A 24,119-nucleotide genomic window follows, 5' to 3' on the forward strand; every position below is an offset into this window, starting at 1 on the left:
CCTCCAAAAAACAAAAACAATAATTAAATTGGTCATTTTCAATCTATGACTGTTTGTGGGACATTGCTGTGCGCAATTGGCTGCCACGTTCGCCCACAAAATATACAGTCAACTCACTTTACAGTATATTCTGTGAAGCGCTTTGGGACGTCCTCCCGATGTGAAAAGCGCTATATCAAATGCAAGGATTATTATTATTTATGTTTAATATCCACCTGAACGGACAGATGAGACCTCAGTTTGACATGTGGTGACAGCTGTATTTTAAACTGAGGCCTTGTCTACCCATTCAGGTGAATACCTGACAGACCTGGATGTTGTTCATTCTTTAGTAATGGAAGCTGCCTAGACTGCACCGGGCCCCAGTGTAGAACTGTAGAAGATCCGCAGTAGAAGTGAATCCAAGTTCGAGTGGGACCACCCTATACCGAATCTTAATTTCTGAGAGATATCCTGTCTTCGTCAGATGAATTTGCAGCCAGCAAAGAAGTGTTTTATCTTCTCTTGAGCAATTTATTCTACACTTACCTCAGGTTTGTCATTCGCTGCCCTTAAAGTGAATAATTACAACATATTTATCCATGTGGAGGCCTTGCAGCTGGTAACGTATCACATTCTGGTGAATTGGTGGGACGGCAGAACTATTTCCCACAGCCAGTACTAACATATGGTCGAGAGAGTTTATGAACTGGCTTGGGTTCTGTAAGAAGGCAAGAGTGCTCTCTGCAGAAGTTGGTGACATTGACAGAAAGCTTGGCAAGTCAATTAAAATTTAACTTCATCTTTTACTTGGGAAGATCTCTGGCTAACATTGGTTGGTATTTTTACTGTGATCTATTGCACCAGTCACGCTTGACTGATCTCTTAGCTGGAGTAGCGTTAATTTCAAGCCTTGCACATATCTTGTAAGACACATGGCTATATGGTCAGAACTAGTTACTTGGGATCAGCACATGAGTTGTTCTTAAGCGCTCTGAGACTCTACCCTGCATGGAGGGTGCAATATAAGTGCAAGTTGCTGTTATTGTTCTTAGGAGGTTAAGGCTTTGATTTCTTCAGCAGCACCTAACAGGGTAGAAAATAGCCAGATCCCTGGTGTGGGACTGTGCTCTCAGCCAGTTCCCTGGTGCAGGACACTGCCTCCTATCAATAATATAGACTTGTAGACCCTTCTCATGTTGTACCTCTGGCTCTTTAAGACGTGCATGCATGTTGATGTCTTTCTCTGGATAGCTGATGCTAACCTGAGCAGGGATTTGGCAAGGCTTCCAGAGTTTGGGCACTATTCAACCTTTTTGTTGCATTTGAGCATCCAGGATGAGAGGACTTCAGATAAAAACTATTTCCCTTCTTTGTCCCCTCCCTCCCTGTGTCTTGCTTACACACTCAATTGTTTATGTTTAATTCTCCACTGCTGTTAATAGCTGTTGAATGTTCAAGTACTCAGGAGAAGTATCAAGACAAGCAAGATATGATCAGTATCTCCATTGGTTCAGATAACTTGTATAGTATGTTTCTGATTTGCCCCATCAGTGGAGGTATTAATGGTACCACTTGGATAACTGTTACCTAGGAATATAGGAACAGAAATAGGCCATTCAGCCCGTCGAGCCTGTTCCACCAATCTATTAGATTATGGCTGATCTGTACCTCAGTTCTATTTACCCGCCTTTGCTCCATATGCCTTGATACCTTTACCTATCAAAAATCTATCTCAGGTTCAACTGGAAAAAATATTTTGGCTCAGAAATATCTTTGCTGTACCAATGGATATGTCTGTTGAAGTGTTTTTTGTGGTGCTATACAAATGGAATTAGCTTTCTAAGTAGTATTTGGCCACATAACTTTTCTAATGAAAGTTATCTCTTTTTGTGCTGCGATGATTAAATCTGAAAGCATTATCATTAGTGTGGTATGTAGTATTGTCTCGATTATACACTGGACAAGTGGAATTTTCATGTTCTTAAAGCGTGCATACAATTGAGTTCAGCTATGAATTTTATAATAAGTTGATTTCAGAATATGGGGATAGAATTTATATTGCAGGATTTCACAAACAATTTCACGAATGCAAGTGGCTTATAGTTTTATACAGCAATTGTCTCCTATGGCCCCAAGTCATGGACATTTGTATCTATTTTCCAAAATTAGATTGCAGTTGATCTGACCCAAATTGCCCTGTGACCCCACTTCTTTCTGTGTCCTGGAGCATGTTATTTATGGAGGTCACAGACATGTTGAAACCAGATGTAGTGCTTACTCCACATCGAGTGCAGCATGAAACAATCTACAGTTTGACCCGTTTTACTTGAGTGCAATTAAGTTTTTAAAAAGTTAAATAAAGACCTTGCTCCTTGTACAATACAAGTTTATATTTATATAGCACATTTCACATCAGGAGAATGTTCCAATGTACTTGCCAGGGGAAAGATGACTGAAGGCCCGGTCAAAGAGGTGGGTCTTGAAACTGTTTCAAAGTTACGGGAGCTACATTACTGCATCTTCTTTTTCTTTCCATTCACTTTTAAGGTGCTGTCTCTTGTTCTTCTATTATCTAACTTGCCTAAGAATAATTCCACTTGCATAGGTAGTCTGAAATTAATGATACTGGTGGGTCACATTTCCAGGACCATTTGTAATTTGTACATTGTATTGTGATGGTCTATTTTTAGCCTTGACATTTTTTTATAAATAGGCAAACCTTTTATAAGGTCTCTTTATTCCCATCTAATGCACCTCCTTTTGCTGCAATGTTAATTCGAACTTCGACTGGAAGTCAGGGTTGCCTGGGTCATTGACCTCAATATAAATTACTCCGCCACTGCTGTTTTATCAGCTCTATGCTCAAGTCTCCTAGTCATTATCAAGACCGCCTCAGGACACGACACAGCATGCTGCTGCTGTCTCTGTCTGCAGACTGGTAAAACTCCTCCAGTCAAGACGGGCTCAGCCAAGCAATGACCTACAGCCATCCAGCAAGGGGTTTGCGACAACATAACAACGCTCTATTGTCGGAGATAATAGGTTACCCCAATTATCTGCATTTTATTTATGAATTAATTCAGGAATTGTGTCTTTGTCTAGAATGTTTTCCCAGGACATGATGTGACATTGTTGGGAATGGGCAGCATGTTTTACTCTCTCCTTCTCTTCTCTTGTGCCCACACTTGTGCCCCTCACTGTGCCCACACTGGCTGTGTTGGATTGGTTTGGACTGTTGCCTTGATTGGTCCCTGCTCTACTATTTGCCAGTACAGAACAGACTGTGTTGTCCTCTCCATGGTTTGTAATGTTATCCTGCACTGGAGAAATTATATATAGCAACGGAAATGTTGAGGGTGGGGGGGTTATTCATGTTCAGCATTGCTGCAGCTGGTTGCTGATCATTTCTTTGGTTCAATTAACCTCACAGCTGAGATCAATGCTGATCAATAAGGCTAAACTGCACTAAGATAATGTAATTGTCCAAATATAAGTCACACTCACAAATCCCCGACCCCATATTTTATCAATTATTGCAGATGACTTGCCCTCCTGCATATTCCTATTGCAGGAGTGGTCAACCTTTTTGTCTCATCTGAATGATGGCACCTCCAACAGTCCTGTCTTGGGGCTTGAACCCACAATCTTCTGATTCAGAGGTGGGGATAATACCAACTAAGCCACGATGATGAATCTAATAATCAAACGCTCTGAGACACTACCCTGCGTGGACGGTACTATGTAAGTGCATGTTGTTATTGTTGTTGCTGTTATTGACAAATGTGTTCTGAGCACCAATAAATATGAATATTATAATTCATAAGCAAGGAACAGGAAGTCAGTATTAATAGTGTAGATATAAAAAAAGTTTGAGTAAATCCCAGCTTTGAAGCTTGGCAACAACAGCAACAACAAAATTTAATTTGTATAGCAGACAGTAATGATAGAATGTACACTCAGTAATGAGTGTACATTTGGATCAGACTCCAAAGCCGAGCTTAAACCCGTGGACGTGATAAGACAGTGTGTATGGGTCACTTCATCATGCTTTTTCTTGATGTTTTAAGACGTTTGGGGACTGAAGTGGAGCAAGTTAATTTAAACTGAGGTGCTCAAAGCTCATTTCTGGAATGGAAGTGCACCTTTAGTGAACCACATATGGTAGTGGAGTGCACCTGGGATATTTGAGCCTTAACACTTGCAATTTAGATGTGAGGAAATCTGGCTTAACCAAATAAGAGCAATACTTTCAATGTATCCTGCAGTGTTTAAAATTTCAAGCTATTAGCCAGACTCGTGGACCTGTTTTGCTTGGGTATTGTTTCTCTGCTGCATTTGCTTTGAGCAGATTAAAATATATTTATTCCCATCTCCATACATCAATTCCAATGGATTGGAGCGCAGGTATGTGACCTCCTTCACGACCTTTGGCATTGGTACTTTTTATCCAGCTGCTGGGAGGTACCCAAGACTTTGGGCAGCTCCTGGCCATTTCTTAGCACCTCATTTGACAGCACATCCGAAATTGAGAGCTTGCCAGTTAAGGAATCATATGCACAGAATCCACCTTTTCCCCACCCCCTTACCAACTACCAAACTAAAGCCATTTCAATGAAAGATAGAATAATAATAGTAATCCTTGCATTCGCTATAGCGTCTTATCACATCTTCAAGGCTTTTCAAAGCGCTTCACAGAATATACTGTAAAGTGAATTGACAATATATTTTGTGGGCAAAATTCATTAGAATGTATTGCTAATTCGGCCAACTTGGGTCCTGCAGCCTTGGCTCTTGCCAACTTGCGTCTAACAATTTCTGGAATTAGCTAAGCAGGATGCTTCCCTCCAGGTAGAGAGTGTGCATTCCATTCCAACAATCTATCTCTGGGATTTCCACATGTAGGTGGGATGCTTGGTTTGGATACTCTTAAGCATGGTGATAGGTTTCTGCATATGTCAGACACCCGGCTTTCCAAAAACATTTGGCTCTTGCAGTGATTTTCAAGTTGTGTGTGGAACCGTAGATCCCTGTCATACCATTATGTGTCAGACTTGAAAGAAACTAGAGTTTCAATGGGAGTTACACCACTCTAAGCAGGGTTTGAAATGAACCTGGTCTGCATCTGGAATCAAAAATTCCTTCACCATGTAAGATGTTCAGACCATAATAAATCAAGAACAGCTAAAAATCTACTTGTTCAGTGCAGAAGGGGAAGCAGTCCTATTATTTATGGCTTTGTTTTCATAATTATAATAATCATTGCATTTGACAGAGCATCTTTCACAGCAGGAGGACATCTCAAAGTGCATCACGAGTTTACCCTTAAGTGTAATGACTGAATTTTGTAAGCAAATATACAGGTCAATTTGCACATAGCAATGTCTTTAAGTGCTTCATAGATCATTTCTGTAATGCATTTGTAGGCAAATAAGACAGCTAATTTGCATTCAGCAATGGTCCCACAAGATGCATGACCAATCAGTCTGGAGGATTCTTAGCCAGACACCAGGAAAAAAAACCTTCTCTTTTCAAATCATGTCATGGGATCTTTAACTTCTCATCCATAGGATGATAGTTCAGACAGTATAGTACTACCTGGCTCAATGGGTAGCACTCTTGCCTCCGACTCAGAAGGTTCAAGCCCACATTAGGACTTTGAACTCACAGTCTAGACTGACACTCCAATACAGTTCTGGGAGAACGCTGCATTGTTGGAGGTGCCGTTCTTTGGATGAGATGTTAAACCAAACTTTTAACCAGATAAAATTGGTCATTCACTGCCGCGTTTGTCTACAAAATGCACAGTGAAGTTTACAGTGTAGTTTAGTATTTGCTTATTCAGCATCAATGCGTAAGAGAAGAAAAAAATGCACTTTTAGACATTACATTTTAACACTTTGCCAATACGTATTATTTTGTTGTGTGATGCTCTTCACTACCTAACACTGATCTTTAAAGAGCTATTTAAGGCTCATGCCTCTCAACAGCTGAAGGTGATATTAACCTTGTAATTTATCAATGTTTCACAACTTAATTGTATTGATACAGTGTACCATATCCAGCTGCAGGGTTCACACAAATATCAGATCGCTTGGGCTGTGAGTGATACTTTTTCTCTCCCCTCATCTCCCTACCAGAAAAATCTCTTTTAGATTTCCTTACTTGTCTTGCGGCAATGGGGAGCACCGGTGATGTTACTACATTGCTGTGTGTTAAGTGTGTCTCAGCCTAAAGTTTGTCTGAAATAGTGTGAAGACTGCAGACTATGTCCTTTATCATTCAACAAGTTTTTTTTAGAATGTAAAGGGATTGTTGTCTGAAAGTCTAAACGGTTACGCACAGCGCTGTTGACTCTGTATAAAGGTTGTGTCTAGCAGCAGGTAGAAGAGAAAATGTGACTTAAGTTATCAGCCTCTGTAGATTTATGGAAAGGAGATTAGGGTCCTTCACTACTTTGCATGAGGAGAAAATTAATTCTGTCAGTCATCACCTCAATGCCAATCCCTCCAGTCAGCAGTGATCTAAGGAATATAAATGATCATTAGGACCACTCACTGTAGAGTTCAGTCAACAGTTTATTCTGAGCACAGAAGGATTTCTGGTACCCTACACTTTACTGTATTCTAACAGTGTCCAACTGTTCAAGTCTAATATCAAATCTAAAATTGTTTATAAAGCAAACAAAAGATATGATATGGAAACAATGATTGACTCAAAATTAGGGTCAAAAGAATGAAATATTACTGGAAGGAATTATCGTCCTGGGATTGTCTTAATTGTTGATGGTTTTGTTACAATTTCATTTGAAGATGTATTTTTTCACCCTGAGTTGCAATCGGTGGTGTGGCAGCTGATGTGTTTGCATGTTAATTATGCTTCCTGATCTGACATTTTCAAATCCCTCAGTGAACATTAAGTCATGGAAAGAGCTGAGAATCCTTTATTATTGAAGCTCAAAATCCTATAATACTCGGAAGCCTTTCACGAGACAGATGGGGTCCTAATATACTGCAGTTAGCACCCAGGAGAGTACAGAATAAATACAGTTTGTTCTGCATTTTTCTGTACAACAACATACCCTGTTGGGCGAGCGATTAAGAGAAAAGTAATTGCTTGAACATGAATCAATGTTGTCAAGGTCAATGGGGCAAATAATACAAAATACTAAGGACATATAATGTAATTATTGAAGCTTTATACAATATCTAGCACTGTTGTTTATAATTATATTTTCAAGCTGTGTTTGGCTACAAAGATCCAGTCACTTGACAGCAAATACCTGTGAAACTCTTTGAGACATTTTAATGTTCCAGGCACGCAATCAAATGCAAACATTACTATTACAGTAAACTCCTGATAACTTGCGGTTAACTTGTCACTACCACGTGCTGTCAATACCCTGCTGCGTTTATGTATGTCAGCTTGGCGCAGTGATAGCACTCTCGTCTCTGAGTCAGAAGATCGTGGGTTTAAGCGTCACGTCGGGACTCGAAAACACATAGTCTAAGCTGAAACTCCAATGCAGTGCTAAGGGTACGTTGCATTGTCGTGGTGCCGTGGTACGGATGAGAGGTAAAACTGAGGTCACATCTGCTGGTCAGGTGGATGATAAACATCCCATGGCAACTATTCAAAATGAGAAGGGAGTTTCTTCCAGTGTCCTAGCCAACAGATCCCCTAAATAGAAAATGTGGTCACTCACTCCATGATTGTTTCTGTGTGAAATTGGCTGCCACGTTTCACCCACAAAATACAGTCAAATTACTTTACAGTATATCCTCTGAAGCACTTTGAGACAAGGCACGATATCAAATGCAAGGATTATTATTATTTATGCATATGCCTAACTTGCCACTCTGAATAACGCATCATTGAGCCCCTTTCCCATGTTGTCAGCAGTTTAATGTATTTAGGAATTCATTTTTTTTATATAGTTAAAACACAGTTGTTCCCACACGGCCAATCCTAGTAGCAACGTTACTGTGAACCATTTCTGTTTTATCAGTGACTGTTTCAACAGTACCTTTCTTCCAGTATTTATTTGAGTCCTTAATTTGTCTGTGCAGGGAAATGGTGCCCTTTATCTTCTTTGCTTGAAGTACACAACAATGATCTATCTTGTATGGTATGATAGTTGGCAACCTGCACTTCAGTGATTTTTAATGGAAGCAAATCTTAAGAGTTCTCATGAGTGGGATGCCTCTGAGCAGTGAGATGGGTGTTTAGTATTTGTGCAGTCTGTGTAAAATGATGCAGGAGTGAGATTTAAACAAGTTGCAACTTTGAGGATGTAAAATCAATTTCAACCTCTTCACTGACATGGTACCAACCTTTAGCGATGAGGTTAATTGATTTTGTAATCATAGTTTGCATTTGCTATAATGTTATTTGAATTTAACTGATGTAGGAAATGTGTAATTCCTTTGCAATATTCAAATGTAGTCTGTTCAGTACAAATATTAGAATGTATTGAATTAGATGACCCTTGTACGATATGGATGTGACAATGAGGCCATATACGAATCTTAAGAAAAGGGCATTTTGTCCCTGAAGCCACTATTCAGAGTCTCTTCACAACTACCCCATCATGGCCGGTTTTGTTTCCTCCCGTTCCCATCCCTATCCCGATACCTATTCCCATCACTCAATGGAAAGGATACGTATCCGAGCTGAGGATAGGAAGATGGTGGCAATGTTCTCATGCATTTCATGCTGAACTGTGTTGCCCAGCAGGAAGCTCACGAGGAGTTCCTGGTATCCGCCATCAACCTAGTGAGGGCTCAAAACCAGGATTGTCTGATGTCAAATGATCAACTTGTGACTATCCTTCTTGGAGGGAGGGAGGGGCTGAACTGGCTCCAAGGTGACATGTTTGGCAACAGAATGTCAGAATTGACAACCTCCTGTGGAGGTCTTGGTAGTCCAGTTCCTGAGCTAGACGGGTCCGCAGAACTCCAGGGACAGCCCAGCCAGCCTGGGTCATCCTCAGGCCTTGGAAGGGCAGACCAGTCACTCGGGGACAGGGACTCTTCCCATTCAGCTCCTGTTAACTCTGCAAACCAAAGCCGTAACTGGAGGGTAGTCCTAGCTGGACAAGCAGTGGGAAAGCTTCCAGACAGTGCTCTCAATGGCAAGCTATGTGGTTTTAACTGGTTAGACTCCAATCCATACTCTGCAGTCCCCAAGCCTTGGCTCCTGCCAACCTGCACCCAATGCTTCCTGGAATTAGATAGGCAGGATGAGTCTCTCTAGGGAGAGAGTGCACATTTCATTCCAATAAATATCTTTGCAATTTCCATTTGTAGGTGGGATGCATGGAATTCTCAGCTTGGTTTGGATACTCTTAAGTATGGTGATGGGTTTCCACACGTCTCAGACACCCAGCTGACCCATCCTCAAAATGCTTGAATTCTTGTTGGAATATTCTTATTTTCTCGCTGAACCCTCTGAAGACAGTCAGAAGCAATCCTGGTGAATCTGTCAGTGCTCCACATTCTTAGCCACTATTTGCAGCTAGTCCCAGCAGCACACATATTAATTTACTTACAGTGCAAAGTTATCTGCAAACACCAGATACCTATTATTAAAAATTGTCTAATTGACCTGGAGTCTGCCCTGCATATCCTCTACCCTGGGCATGGTGGCTGATAGTGGCAAAGGTGGGAGAGGTGTGCGTGAAAGAGAAGGGGAATGCTACAGTACTAAAGTTATGTTTCTTCATGTCGTAGTTCCTCTCTCGTGGCTCCGCACACAATAATAATAATATTATAAAAAACACGTCAGCGAATTGTAACTGTTGTAATTGTATCTCCAAATACAGTTTCACAGATCACATTACTGAGCCTGCTTTCATGTCTATTTTTCTATAATCTTTTCAGTATTTTAAATGCTAGTATCAATCCCCTCCCCCTCAGTCATTTTTTTATTTCAAATGAGTTCAGTCCTGTGATTATTCTTCCTGAGGTCTTCTATAAGCGTGGAATCAACCTCATCATCTGTCTCTGACCTCTCTCCAATGTCTTTTATAGTCGTTTTCCAAATATTACTGATCCAAGCAAATTATTTCACACTCATTGGGATATAAATATATTTACTTTCTTGTATAAAATGTTGTATTACAGCACGACATCATGATGTGCCTATTGTATTAGGTTCACAGTAGTGGCATTGAACATGTTCATTTTAAACAACTTGCTTCTGTGCACACTTGAGGATTGATTGGGAGTGATGATCAGAGAGCAGATTGCCGTTTTAATAATAATAATAATCCTTGCATTTGATATAGCAACTTATCACGTCTTCACGATGCCTCAAAGCATTTCACAGAATATATTGTAAAATGAATTGACTAGATATTTTGTGGGTGAAACGCAGCAGCCAATTGCGCACAGCAGTGTCTCACAAACAGTTATGGATTGAGTGACCAAATTATTATTGATAAAAAAACATTTTTGAAGGGATTATTTCCCCCCAGAAGAACGATCCGCCAATTAACAATTGGGTTCCTACTTACTGCTAGGTAAACAGAGGTGTATGGAAGGAAACTTGCCTAACATTTTACCTAACTGCTTGAGAATCGAACCCAGGTCCTCTCGCTTGCAAGTCGAGTGCTCTAACCAATAAGCTACAGGACTCCACACATGTTTTAAACACAAGCGCTCAGTGGTTAGTTTAAAGGGGTTGGCCCTCAAGTCTTAAGGCTTCAAACTTAAGTTCAATATTAAAATGTGATGGAGTTCACATTTGTCAGTATTTGACAGTTGATGTCGCTGATTGATTTACTGCCTGATTTCATAGGAATCTCATGATTTTCACTGAACAATACATATTTAGTTGATGCAAAGGGGATAATTATTAGTTATTGCTGGATACAAGAACGCTTATTTTTGAAATAATGACAGAGCTTGGGAGAAACCATGGGAATTTGTATTAAAAGTATTACTGCAGTGTACGTATTTGATGTAGACCAGATTGCGATGATTCGTTGTATTTCAGTGGGAAATTGCTTAATGACAGAACCCAGCTGCTGCACGTAGATGAGAGCATGAGTAAGAAGTCAAACATTCCACCAGCTTTCTTAATGAATAGATAAACCTTTCAGAAACTTTTCTACCACACGTGGATAGCAGAACAGTGTTTATTTTTGGAATTTGTGGCTAAAGCTGCTAAGAAAGGCAGTTGTTGTGGATTGTGTCAACAACTTCAAAAGAGAATTAGATAGCAACTTGGTGAAGAAATCAGTTGAGGCCTATCTGTGAGCGAGAGGGGGAGGAATGTGTGTGTGTGTGAGAGAGAGAGGTATGTAGGTAAGTGTGTGTGTTATGTGTGGGTGTGAGAGAGAGGGAGGGAGGGTTTGGTGTGTGTACTCCACTGGTGGTTTCTGCTTCTATATATTTAAGGGCTCAGAGATGCTGCCCTGCATGAAGGGAGCAATATAAATACAAGTTGTTGTTGTTGAACAAGTTGCTGCGAAAGTAAGAAACACCTGAAAAGTGAAAAGATCATTTGGCTCATCCAGTTTGATCCCTCCACATGAATGCAGTAGAACGTCCCTCTCCCTTTATTCAGGGTTCCTAAACTCCCCTCCATTTCTAACTCACATCATAGTGGAGCAAGAGCTCTCAATCTGTTATTTTCACCGAAAGTATCTCATCTCTGATTGTGAACCTCCTGCTTATCTCTTATGCCTGCTTCCTTCACCACATGGGAAAGGGTGCCCATGCAGGCAGTATAGCAGGCCAGGGGAGGTGGCATTGCTCCCCTGGCAAGCACAAGAAAGAACAACAAGAGAGTGTGGTATGGCAGGGACCTCCAAAAGCACTCTGCCCCTCAATGCAGGGTGAGCAGAAGGCTCAACAACAAATTGCATTTATAAAGCACCTTTCATGTCAGCAGGAGCTGGACAGTTAAGGGTTTGCACCCATGCTGCAGGTTGTAATTAAGAGGCATGCAGGGCAAGAGGGGTTGGGGGTGGGAGGATGGCTGAAGGCACGATGAAAGAGGAAGGTATTGATACGGGCCTTGAAGGACACTAAGACAGCCATTCTCTGGGCCTCTTTCAGGTTGTTGCACAAAATCAAAGTGTTTTTGATCTGATTCCTACAAGTGATCCAACTTAAACTTGATGTCTAATACCTGACAAAATGATATGTCAACCAAATTTGATTGCTTTGAAACTGACGCTGTATTAATAAGTCGAAGCATTAAGCTAAACAACCTTCAAGTGAGTTGTGTCAGGATGAAATTATTTTGGAGCATTAGCTTTCTATCTCTGGGTTTTTGAATTAAATGGTCTAACATCAGTTGATTTGGTGAGTTACTACACTAAAAAAACCAGCGCTGTTTGATTCCTGGATTAAATTCTCCAAATCCACTTACCCCAGAGTTTTTTTTGGCACATAATTTGATGTGAATTCCTGTTGGATTATTCATTTCCCATGTTTGTGGCAGAGGTAAATTTGCTCAACATGACCTACCTGTTCAAAAATGCTTATGTGCCTTGTCATGAACTGTGCAAGTCCTCACAGTAAATGCCTCCATTTCACTTGTGTTCATCTTAATGCTACGGCTGCACTTGAAATTCTGTTTTTGTCTATTGATTTCCTGCACCTAATGTGTGAGCATTGTCATGGTTCGTAGACAATTGTGACTTTTTAAAAAAGGCACACATATTTTAGTGAGGGAGGCTTTTACACAATACAGTATTTATTTTAAGTGTAATCTGCTTTATAAGGAGGTGAATGTACTTTGTAATATTGCACTCGCTTGTTTGCAATCTGATTGTGTGTAACCTATCACCAAGGTTAAGCATCATATCAGTTTTTTTATCCACTGGAGTTTAATCTGTGAAAAAAACATCAAATATAAAAGCCTGCGGTTTCTGTCCAACAAATCTTCTTATGCTGAGGCTTGAGGCTAGAATACTATCATAATTTTGTTTTGATCAGCCCAGGTGTCTGACACATGCAGAAACTTGTCGCCATGCTTAAGAATATACAAACTGTACAGAGTTCCACATATATATTCCACTGATGCATGTAAATCTCCCTGTGTCTGGATTGGAATGTGCATTCTCTGCTTGAAAGCAATCCATCGTGCTAACCCAATTCTGGAGAGTATGATTAGATGCAAGTTGGCAAGAGCTTGGGGATGCCAGAGTGTGAGTTGGGGTACTGCCTGAGTTTAGCTCGCTAAAACTAGCTTGCCATGAGAGCACTGTAAATTCCATGTCCAGCTAGGATCATCCTATTTGTTAGATCTTTGGTTTCCAAGATTAATATGAGGTAGGTGGGAAGAATCCTTTCCCACCTACCGATGGAAAAGTTGCAGAAAATAACAACTTTCAAAAGGGAATTATTAGATAGGTACTTGAAAAGAAAAGAAAAGAAAAGAAAAGTACTTGGTCTGACATCGGCACTGCCTGGAGCACTGCGGACTGGCCTGGCTCAGGAACAGGACTACGGAGACCATCACAGAGGATTGAATTGATTGAAACTGGTCATAATGATCCATAGCAGATTGAATGACTCCACAGTTCTCATGAAAAATGAACAAAAATCTCTGAATATTTTCTTTTAGTTTTTTGCTGATTTATCTTTTCAGATTTTAAGCAACAAATTGCATTTCTGGAGCATTTCTCTTCAGCTATAGATTTGGATTGCATAAGTCATTTAAAGGAAAGGGTAACTGTGTGCTCAGTACTCATAAGAGAATAGCTGCTCTGAGAATAACTTTGTTTTGGCATTTTATTTACAGGGCCTTTTTATAGATATTTCCAATACAATTGTGCAGAGAGCCATCAGATCATTTGTCTCCCAGTTGTCTGAATCCCATCCAGCAGTTGGCTGGAGTGAGTGAGTGAGTGTCCTTTAAAAGTGCACTGTTGCCACTGATCCATTAGACATTAGTCATTCAAAATCCAATTGTCTGATCGTGGAGGTTTCAATCTCCCAACTGTTTCAACCTAGCAGCAGTCTAGCATTCTTCTGATGGTAGATACCGACCCTGATCCCTCCAGCCACTTGAACAAGAGGTGCAAGGGCAATGTGTGGGATGTTTGTGTTCACCGTTTATCATTGATTTCTTCTGTGAGGGATTGTGAGAAGTAGGGTGCTTTCCTTTGGTGAGTGAGTGCACACTCCATTCCAGATAAAGGGAAATTTCCCTGCACATGTGGAAGTCTGTCCAGTTTGGATACCCTTTAGGATGTCGAATCATGTGTCAGACACCCGGCTGTCCAAAATTATGGTATTATAGGAGATCTGACTCTGAGCGGGTTCTCCCAATGTCAGTGCTGGGAAAAGCAGCTGATTTTCATTATGTATTGCCTCCAGGTATGGTCTCATCTCTGGAGGTAGAATTTTAAAGTAAAAGCATAAGTTTGCAAATCTTTACCAGCTTGGCTTGCTTGGATGTAAAACTTGGTTCTATCTGGGTGCACACCAGCTATATCTGAGTAATGGAGAGCCACTGTCATATGTTAAGGTATCTGGACTCCTTTTTGATGGGCGAGTGCAATCGCAGAATCTGCTAATCCTTTGTGCATTCAAAACTGAAAAGGATTCTTCCCTGAGGTGGGGATGAGCTGGTATGAAAGCGGCTGTGGAAGCAATTAGATCCCCAAGTTAGAAATCAAACAGTTTTGAAATTAGTTTAAAGTACATTATTTTACATTTAATTACTGTGAGCTCGGAGCCTGGAGCAAAACTGTCAGTTCACAAAAAAAAAGGCTGCAACTAGGGCCTTTCATGCGATGCCTGGTGTCTGGCCAAAGAGCTGCTGTGAGTTGTGTGACGGAGAGAGGCAGAAGAAGCATTAATCCTCTGATGTTGTTCCATCCAATAACCATCACCCGCAGGGATCCCGGTGGAACCAGGAATTGTTATAAAATCACAAATATGAATACTAATAGAAAGATCTTCATTGAGACATTTACTAGATGTGACTCCTATGGTGATTATTTGCATGCCTTTAACCAGTTATTTATTTCAGTGAATGTACATAAACATACATATGAGAGAATACGTGTGTATATGTATATATAATATATACACTGTATATTCACATATATTGTAGTTGCATTGAATATATATAATATATATACTGTATATTCACAAGTGTAGTTGCATTGAATTGGCCAGTTTTTGAGGGGAAACCTCCAAATCCACTTGGCTGTATCCACTTTACTCCAGCTTGAGCAGTGGCTTGTGGAAAGGCCTGTGATAAACCATGTGTGAAAGAGAATGATTACTCTTGGACTTGGGAAGTACTGAAGTACAATTCTTGTTTTTGTATAGTGCAGTGCCAACCATTTTAATGAATGCTTGATAGCTGTAAAAATCTCTTAAATAGTTTCACAGACCACTTTTTTGTGTAAATAAATGGCACCACAATTTATACCAATTTCAACAGTCAGGGTAGATTATTCTTAAAAATGATCCATTTCTTCAGTTCAGTGCCGAGCATGTGATTAAGGCTGCTTTTGGTCTGGCCATGGTATCTTGGAGAGTAGTGAAGGGTCAATGGACCTTTTGATTTAGTTTTAAGCACAGTTGTTTCTCCCCCCATCCACGCCCCAGCCATAGGAGAGGGTGGGACAAGTGGGAGGGGGAAAAGGAAATTGAGTCAACCAAGGTTGTTCTTCTGCTTCTACCACCAGATTAAAGAGCACATTGGAATAACTCACCTGCCTGCTGGCATCTGGAGTGTTGTGTCCCTGAAGGTGGGGGGTGTGGGGGTGGAGAGACAATGAAAAGAGTAGCGGGGAAGGACATATTCGTTCAAAAATTACTGTGTGTAAATGTTCGTATAGATCGCTATTTCGGGGGTAATAATCCTTTCCAAAAAAAATTAATAATAATTTGGTCACTCAATCCACGACTGTTTGTGGTTCACTGCTGTGCACAATTGGCTGACGGGTTTCGTCCACAAAATATACAGTCAATTCACTTTACAGTATATTCTGTGAAGTGCTTTAGTGCTTTGAGGTGTCTCAAAGACATGATAAGGCACTATATAAAATGCAAGGATTAATAATGAAGGATGGAGTGAGTTTGTGATAACATGACATTTTCCTCACACCTCGTTGTTCTCAGATTTGATTTTGGAGCCGGCATCTGCTATGTTACAACTTGAAATAAAACCATAAGATGCTGGAAATACACTGCAGGTCAGATGCACCAACACCCGAGAGAGAGCTTGAATTGGATGTTTCTATGGTCTCTTATTCCCCTTCCCTGCAGGAAAGTAACTCCCCGAAAACAATATCTCACTACCACCACCTCAAGAAAACATCTGATGTCCCTTAAATTTAATTGAATGATTTCAGAAATATGATGAAGGAAGCCTAAGATCAGCATTCGTGTGTGTGTGTTCTAGGGGAGCGGGGTAGGCACCTGGTGCGCATGTTTGTTCCCCACCTCCCCCCTTTCTTTGTGAAGATCAAGGGATATCCCAGTTAAATTGTGTATGGCCAAGCTTCCTACTACAAGGATTGAAGTGCTCCAAGACTATCCCACATGAATGGCACTATATAAATTCAAGTTATTCTTCTTCTTGTTCATTGCATGAATAAACTCCTCTGATTCTCTTTCTAAGTGTTTTAGTCTGTGAGAAATCTGAAAAGAATATGATTGCTATATTACAGTTGTCTTATTCTTAGCAAAAGTCAGGACTAAATTTCCTAGTGCTGGACTTGGTTACAGATGCAATAGCTCAGCAATATCAGTACTGCCTTAGGTCCTAGTTTGTAAAGATTTAGTGGATCTTTCAAAATTTAGCTTCCTGCAGGTTTTTCTCATGAAGTGTGGAATTATTTGCAGTAAAGCCAGTCTATGATGCACACAAATGGTTCTTGACAATTTATGGAAAAGGGGAGAAATAATAATAAAATAATGATAATACTGTAATCCCTGCATTTGATATAGTGCCTTTCACAACGGGAGGATGTTTCAAAGCATTTCACAGGATTTAACCTAAAACCTCTCTATCAAGTAATGTGTTCAAACACTGTGTTGGATGAAGTCAGCTTTGATCACTGCATGACTTAGAATCAGGAGAGAACGGCTCTGGAGAGAGAGTGGAAACTAGGAGGCAGAAAGGTGAGTGATAATCGGTTTGCTGCCTGTGGTAAAAGGTTGTTATCCAAGTAGTGCTGGTAATGTGGGAGAGCTATGGATTCCAAGGCCACAGTATGGTAATAAATTTATGTTGACTATCAGGATGGAGGCATGCCAATATTCATTTATTGCTGTATACGGGAGTTAAACATATATGATAGCAGAGGCTCCTCGGATATTTACATAGGAACAAGAACAGGCCATTCAACCCATCAAGCCTGTCCTATCACTTTCCAAGAACATGACCATTCTGCAACTCAATTCCACCTCCCCACCCCTTCTCCGCAGTCCTTTATAGCCCTCTATCAAGTATTTTTCTATTTGCCTTTAAAATTTTTCAAATGACTCTGCCTCCACTGCCCTCTGGGGGAGTAAATTCCACATTCCCACCACCCACTGCGTGATTTTTTTTTTCTTATTTCACTTTGAAATGGTTTTGCCTCAAGTTTAAGACAATGGCCTCTAGTCCTTAATTCTCTTGCCAGCGGAAACCGTGTTTCACTGTTCAGCCTGACAAATTGCTTTATAATTTTATATACCTCGATCAGGTCACCCACCAGCTTCCTGAACTCAGGAGAGTATAATCCAGGTCTCTCCATCCTTTCATCATAATTTAGGCCATTGACACTAGGAATTATTCTGGTCAATCGATGCTGCACATTCTCTAAGGCCAATATATCCTTTCTAAGGTTTGTTTCAATCTTACTTCTGGGTGTCAACCTGCACTATTTATTCATTAATTTCCTACAATTTTATGTTGTTAATGCCAACCTGACTGTCCGTTATTTGGAAGACTAGCTTGTTTTTCACCAGAATAGTTTCCTGGGGCACCCTGAGGTGTGCATTCTTTGTAATTCAATTGCTGGAAACCACAGAAGTGCAAACTTGTATCAGCTGCCCTAGTTGTAATCATTTTTTGTGTACATTAGCAGCTGATATCAGAAACCGAAGCAGCCCATGGCTTGAAATAACATGCAGAGTTCCTGCTTGCATGCTGCAGCCTGGTCCTTTGATTATCTGCTCCAGTCAGAATCAGGGCAGGGATTTCAAGGCAATGGGAAAACTGATTTAGTATTATTTGGCAAACCTTTCACAGAGCAAAGCAAGTTAGTGAGTGTGTTGTGAGGAGCTGCCAAATGTTAATTTGCGTTATGCTGGGGTTGGTTGGGGGATGTGACTGATAGCCTCTGGAATTTGTTCATCAGATTTGCTTGAAACTAGTTTTGACTGGCTACAAGTCAATGCTGTTGCACTGGGAAGAATACCTTTTTAAAATAGTTTCCTTCGGCCCTGCTAGGTATCTCCCCTAAATCTAGCATTGTGGCTCATAATAACCCAACTGCTGGTGTAGAAGGAACACTGGAGCAATTTATTTAGAGTGCAACAATATAGACCTTTGTTAAGCACTTTGTGTAGGCATTAATACTCGGGTTTAATTCTTTAAAACTGTATCAAGATTTTTTGAAGCTGTTGGATCTGCTAAAGAATTTGCAGAAGTAATCAAGGAAGAATTCTAGAAAGTCTTGCAATAAAATGATTTTAAAGTAAATTGGGTGTTAACAGTGCTGGAGTCATTTCTGCACAAATGTGGTCTCCGGAGACAGTGACTGAGATATAATTTGGAAGGTGATACTTTTTGGCCGGATTTTGGAGTGACATCTGCTATTGCACACTCATACTACTTTGGTCTGGCTCATTGCCACAGGGATTAAAAATATTAATCCTTAATAATTCTTGCATTTGGTAGAGGGCCTCATCATATCATCAAATGTCTCAAAGTGCTTCACAGGATTACTCTAGTGTGATTGTGCCTCTGAGTCAGAAGGTTGTGGGTTCAAGCCACACAACTCAGCCTATACTCTGAACTCAGTCTAGGCTGAGACTCCCAATACAGTGCTGGGAGGACTGCTGAATTGTTGGAGATGCCATCCTTTGGATGAGACGTTGATCTGTTCAAATTTGTTGTTCGGTTAGCCTTTTTGTTACTTTTCTCCCCATGGGAGAACTTAGCATCTTATTATCTCACCTAGAAACATAGTCTCTGTACATCTCTGGAATTTCCATTTAAGAAACCCTGGCACCAGGTATCCGGACTTCATACCTAGCTGGACTGGGCCAAAATAGGACAGCAGTTGTCCTGGAATAGAGGGTCGAGGCAGAGAGGTAGAGCTGGGTGTCATCTGCATACATGTGGAAGTTGACCCCATGTCTGCGGATGATGTCACCAAGGAGGAGCATGGAGATATTGAAAAGTATAAAAGACTAGCTCCCTCTCTTCGGGGAATCCCTCAGACTCTATGGATTCCCCAAAGTTAACACACGTTCCATGTTTCCACAGCTTCCAATTCACTTTACAGATGAGCAGTGATTGTTCTGTCCAGCTTGACAAGGGACGGTTTGACATGTTGATTTATTTCACACCAGTCTTCAATGCTGCTGTAAACGCCAACCTCTCCAGGTCACCAAGTGTTGCAGATTTTTCTTTCCCAAAAGTACAGGCTTTGAAGCTAGCACTCTCGCCTTTGGGTCTGAAGATTGTAGAGTTAAGCCCTAAATCAAATTGGCTGCTAGATTCACCTACAAACAGTGTATAATCATTGCATCTCACAGAGAACACTGTGAAGCACCTTTGGATGAGATGTTGATCTACTCAAATTTGTTGTTCAGTTAGCCTTTTTGTTACTTTTTTCCCCATGGGAGAAGTTAGCATCTTATTGTCTTAAAGTGCTGCACAAGTAATTATCTATAAGAGAAGTGACTGTTTTAGGAGACAAACACACAAGACCATTTGCACCATCTGTCTACAAACAGCCATGAGGTGAATGACCAATGAATCCTGAAAAGGCAACTGACAATCGGATGTCATTTGATCGATTTGTTCTCTCTTTTAATCCAATCCTCTCAATGTGTTGCAATCGCAGTTTTGGACTTCAAACCTCCCGATTTCATCAGTGTTTGCCCATCATTGATGTTTGAGTGACTCAGCACTTCCTTTCAATAATGTCCACTAGCAGGTAGATTCTTAGGCCCCAAAGAGGTATTTAATCTTGTTTTCTAAGTTATCAGGCAATTAAACTCCCAAGATCAACCTCTTTCACCGGGCAGAAGCTAGGCTGGACTTAATAAATAATGGGTTATTATATTTCGGCAGTGCATTAGATGGGGATTGCGATTGACTTCTATGGTTTGAGAAACAGCATCTATTAATCGTATCTCTATTGGGACAAGTTAGGAGAAATAATCTTGACATTCTAGTCCACAGGTCAGTGTTCCCAGAAAGGAAGAAGTTTAATTTTTATGGGACTTTTATCATGTTAAAACACCTTAAAGTGCTTTGCAGTTGTTACTGTGAAGTTTAGTGTTTTGTCGCAGGAGCTCTATTAAGCACAAAGGGTTTCTGTGAACAGGTAGAAAAACGTTGGATTTTCAGAACTGGCAGGTTTGGGGGGACAGATGTGCTGGCAGGCTGATTTCCTTGTGGTGGAGTGATCTCGTTTTTTTTAACGTACTATGGTTGTAACGAATCCCCGCTGAGTGTGCACTTCAGAAGGAACAAAAATCAAAAGATAGACATTGCCTGTTAAAATTTATCTTCTCTGGACTTGACACATTCTCTGTTCAAACCTGTAAATTGTGAAGCATTTTTTGGCTGTCATCCTGTACCCACTGGCCTTTGTTTTCCAGGATCACACTTCTGAAGGGTGAATTCAAATATTGACCAAGTAATTGTGATTTTCTCTTTCCTCCCACCCCAGAGGTATTTTGAAAGGTCATAGGTTCGAATCATAGTTTGTGCTCAGTTGGCTGATTTGAGTCAAGGCACTACATTTTGCCTCAGTGCTCCTGGGTAGGTGAGGGGGGAAAATCCTGTTTCTTATCCAAAGGCCCCCATTGGCACCTGGGTGTTAGCCTGGCCCAGGTGGTAGCATTGTGGCTTTTCAGTCAATCCATGTTAGGATTTTCAGCTCATAGATCTAGATCAAGGTAGTCCATTCTTTTGGCTGCTGAGGTCGGATCCCCTATTTGAGACACGTCCTCAAGCTGCATAAGCAATATTTTTGTGTTTCCCTTCCAGAAACATATGGGTTATGGGTTATGGAGGGAGCGGGTGGGCCAAATGAAATGGGAGGGGCGGGGGGGGAATTTGGCCTGCGGGCCACAGTTGGACCACCCTGGTCTAGGCTGACACTTGGGTTGGGTTGGAACTTTGTTTTTATGTACAGCTCACATAAGTCATTCAGTTAAGCCAAATATTTCAATCAATGTAAATGGGCTGTGGTGAATTGCATTGCTTGGAAAGGTCTTCAAGGAAACTGGCAGGCTCAATTGGTCATGAGGCTGGGAAGCCTGGCCATGATGAAACACGGTGATTTTTTGGGTGACTGTTTTTGCTTACTTTTATCTTCTTGTTGCAAACCACAATTGTAAAATGAAGCATTTTATCAAATAATTGGGCAAACTGAGCTGGCAAAAGCAACTTACATTATAAAAGGTGGCATTACAACATATTGCAAGTTAATAGTGGTTAATGCTGGAACAACTGATGATCTTGAATTGTATTTGGATCAGCATATATTTAGATTAGGAAAATTTTATAGGTAGTAATAAATAATATTGGTATTTGATAGTGCCTTTCATGTCGGGAGGACGACTCAATGTGCTTACAGGATTTATTGTAAAGTGCGGTGACTCTGTATTTTGTAGACAAATGAGGCAACCAATTTGCATGCACCAATATCCTGCAAACAGACATAAAATTAATAACAAATTTTATCTGGGGATTGTGGGCCAGGACAACAAGGGAAATTCATTTTTCGAATAGTCCTTCAAACCCAAAACCATCCAACTCAGAGGTGAGAGTGCTTCCAATTGAGCTGACATCGACTTCATGTTATTAAATAATAAACCAGTGGAATATCCAGGTGTTACATTGAAATGGCCTTTCCCAGGATATGCATTCATGTAAAGTGTCTTCACTGTTTCTCAAGAATTTTCTGCTGACTTTCACTTGGTAGACACACTTCTGTTGTAGTATAAACAATGTTTATTTGCTGTTTGAACAGATATCCATCTCTGGAATTTGCCTTTGTGCTCCTAACAGCTTTTGGGAGCCCATCCCTGATTTTTATTTGACCAGGTTTATCAAGCTTGTCTGATGATGGGTGTGTGTGGGGGCGTTGGATGGGATCGGCCTGTTTTAAGCAAAGATACTAGGAGGGGGGGAAGGGGAGTGGAGCTCAGGAGTGTGTACCATGATCTGAACTTTAAAATGGATTGAAGTTTGTGGTCCAGGTCAATGTCAGAGGTTTGTCTCCACCAACTGTGAGGCTAGGTGAAGGTTTTACTGAGTTGGAAATTTGTAGCGTTGCAAATGGACGCCAGCGTTGGCAGAGTTCATGTCCCACTCCGAGATCTGTTAGCGCTCCAAATTAGAACGAGATGTGCAAGGCAGCCCAGTAATGAGCTCCTCTATAGTTAAATATCCCAGTGTATGTCTAGTCCATTCCTTACCAGCTAGTTACGTGCCTGTCCCAATCATGTGGTTGAATCCAAATAGTTAATGGTTGTATAAGTCTGGGGTGCATTTTTCTTTTAATATTTTTTTCCCTTGCATGATTAAATGGACTGCTTACAAGTAATAAGAAATAGTAATAATCCTTGCATTTGATATAGCGCTTTACCACGTCACTGAAACATCTCAAAGTGCTTCATAGGATTTTACTGTGAAGTGCGAGGCTGTATTTCTAGGCATTAAAATGACCCAATGAATTTTGGTTAGTTTGTAAGATATTATAATGCTTACCTTTGATATAGGCCCTTGACATATTGACACCCCATATTCTCAAAGAGCTTCACACTTAGTTACTATCATAATAATAATCGTTGCATTTGATATAATAATAATAATAATAATCCTTGCATTTGATATAGCGCTTTTCACGTCGGGAGGACATCCCAAAGCGCTTCACAGAACACACTGTAAAGTGAATTGACTGTATATTTCTGGGCGAACGCGGCAGCCAATTGCGCACAGCAATGTCCCACAAACAATCGTAGATTGAAAATGACCAATTTATTATTGTTTTTGGTTTTGGAGGGATTATTATTAGGCGTGTGGAGTAAGGAAACTTGCCCAAGGTTTCGTCCTGCCTGGAATTGAACTCAGGTTTCTCACTTGCAAAGCGAGTGCTCTAACTACTGAGCTACAGGACTCCACAAATAGCACCTTGGTCCACATATAGCACCTTGTCACGTTGTCGAGATGTGTCAAAGCACTTTACAGGATATACTGTAAACTGTTTATAATTTACGGTGGGCAAATGCGGCAGCCAGTTTGTGGACAGCAGCATCCTACAAACAGCCATGGCGTGAGTGACCAATTTTATTTGGGGGGTTGTTGGCCAGGACACCAGGAGAAACTCCCTTCTGTTTTCAAATAGTACCATGGGATCTTTAAAGTCCACCTGGACAGACAGATGGGATCTTGGTTCAACATCTCATCCAAAGGATGGAAATATGAAGTAAACTTTCCTAAGCTATTTATGTATGCTGACACATTGTGCTTGTATTTCACTAAGTAAATAACCACAGAATTGGTTGATAAGATTATAATTGTCTCTGAATTCCGCTACTTCTGTTTTGTCGGTTCATCATCATAGAGTGCTTGGACTTAACTAAGGCTTAAACTCCTTCTTGCATTTCTTACACTAAATCTAAATGATTTTATTTGATCACCTGTCAAAACTAATTCCTAACAGTTATAATTAAAGGACCCTGAAATCCTCTTCTGACCATTCCTCTGCTGGATTTGAGGTTTTGGATATTATACTGGAGAAGCCAGCCGAGCGGTAAAGGAGAGAGGATGAGGAGGGGTGAAGGCTCTTGGGAGTTTAAACAGCAGCTGGGTTGAATTGCCTTTTTCCGTGCTGTAACATTTCTGTAATGCTGCATGAAGACTGCAATACAATAATGTTTTTATTTCAAGATCCTCATCCTCACATTCAAATCTCTCCATTGTGT

At 40.6% G+C, this 24,119-nt stretch overlaps 1 protein-coding gene across 4 annotated transcripts in view; it reads left to right on the forward strand.

Annotated features, from left to right (window-relative positions):
- Positions 1–24,119, forward strand: part of kif13a (kinesin family member 13A) — a 154,967-nt gene that overhangs the window by 26,533 nt on the left and 104,315 nt on the right. The window lies entirely within an intron of this gene.

This window comes from Callorhinchus milii, unplaced genomic scaffold (genome assembly GCF_018977255.1).
Source record: "Callorhinchus milii isolate IMCB2004 unplaced genomic scaffold, IMCB_Cmil_1.0 Scaffold2, whole genome shotgun sequence".
NCBI classification, from domain to species: Eukaryota; Metazoa; Chordata; class Chondrichthyes; order Chimaeriformes; family Callorhinchidae; genus Callorhinchus; species Callorhinchus milii.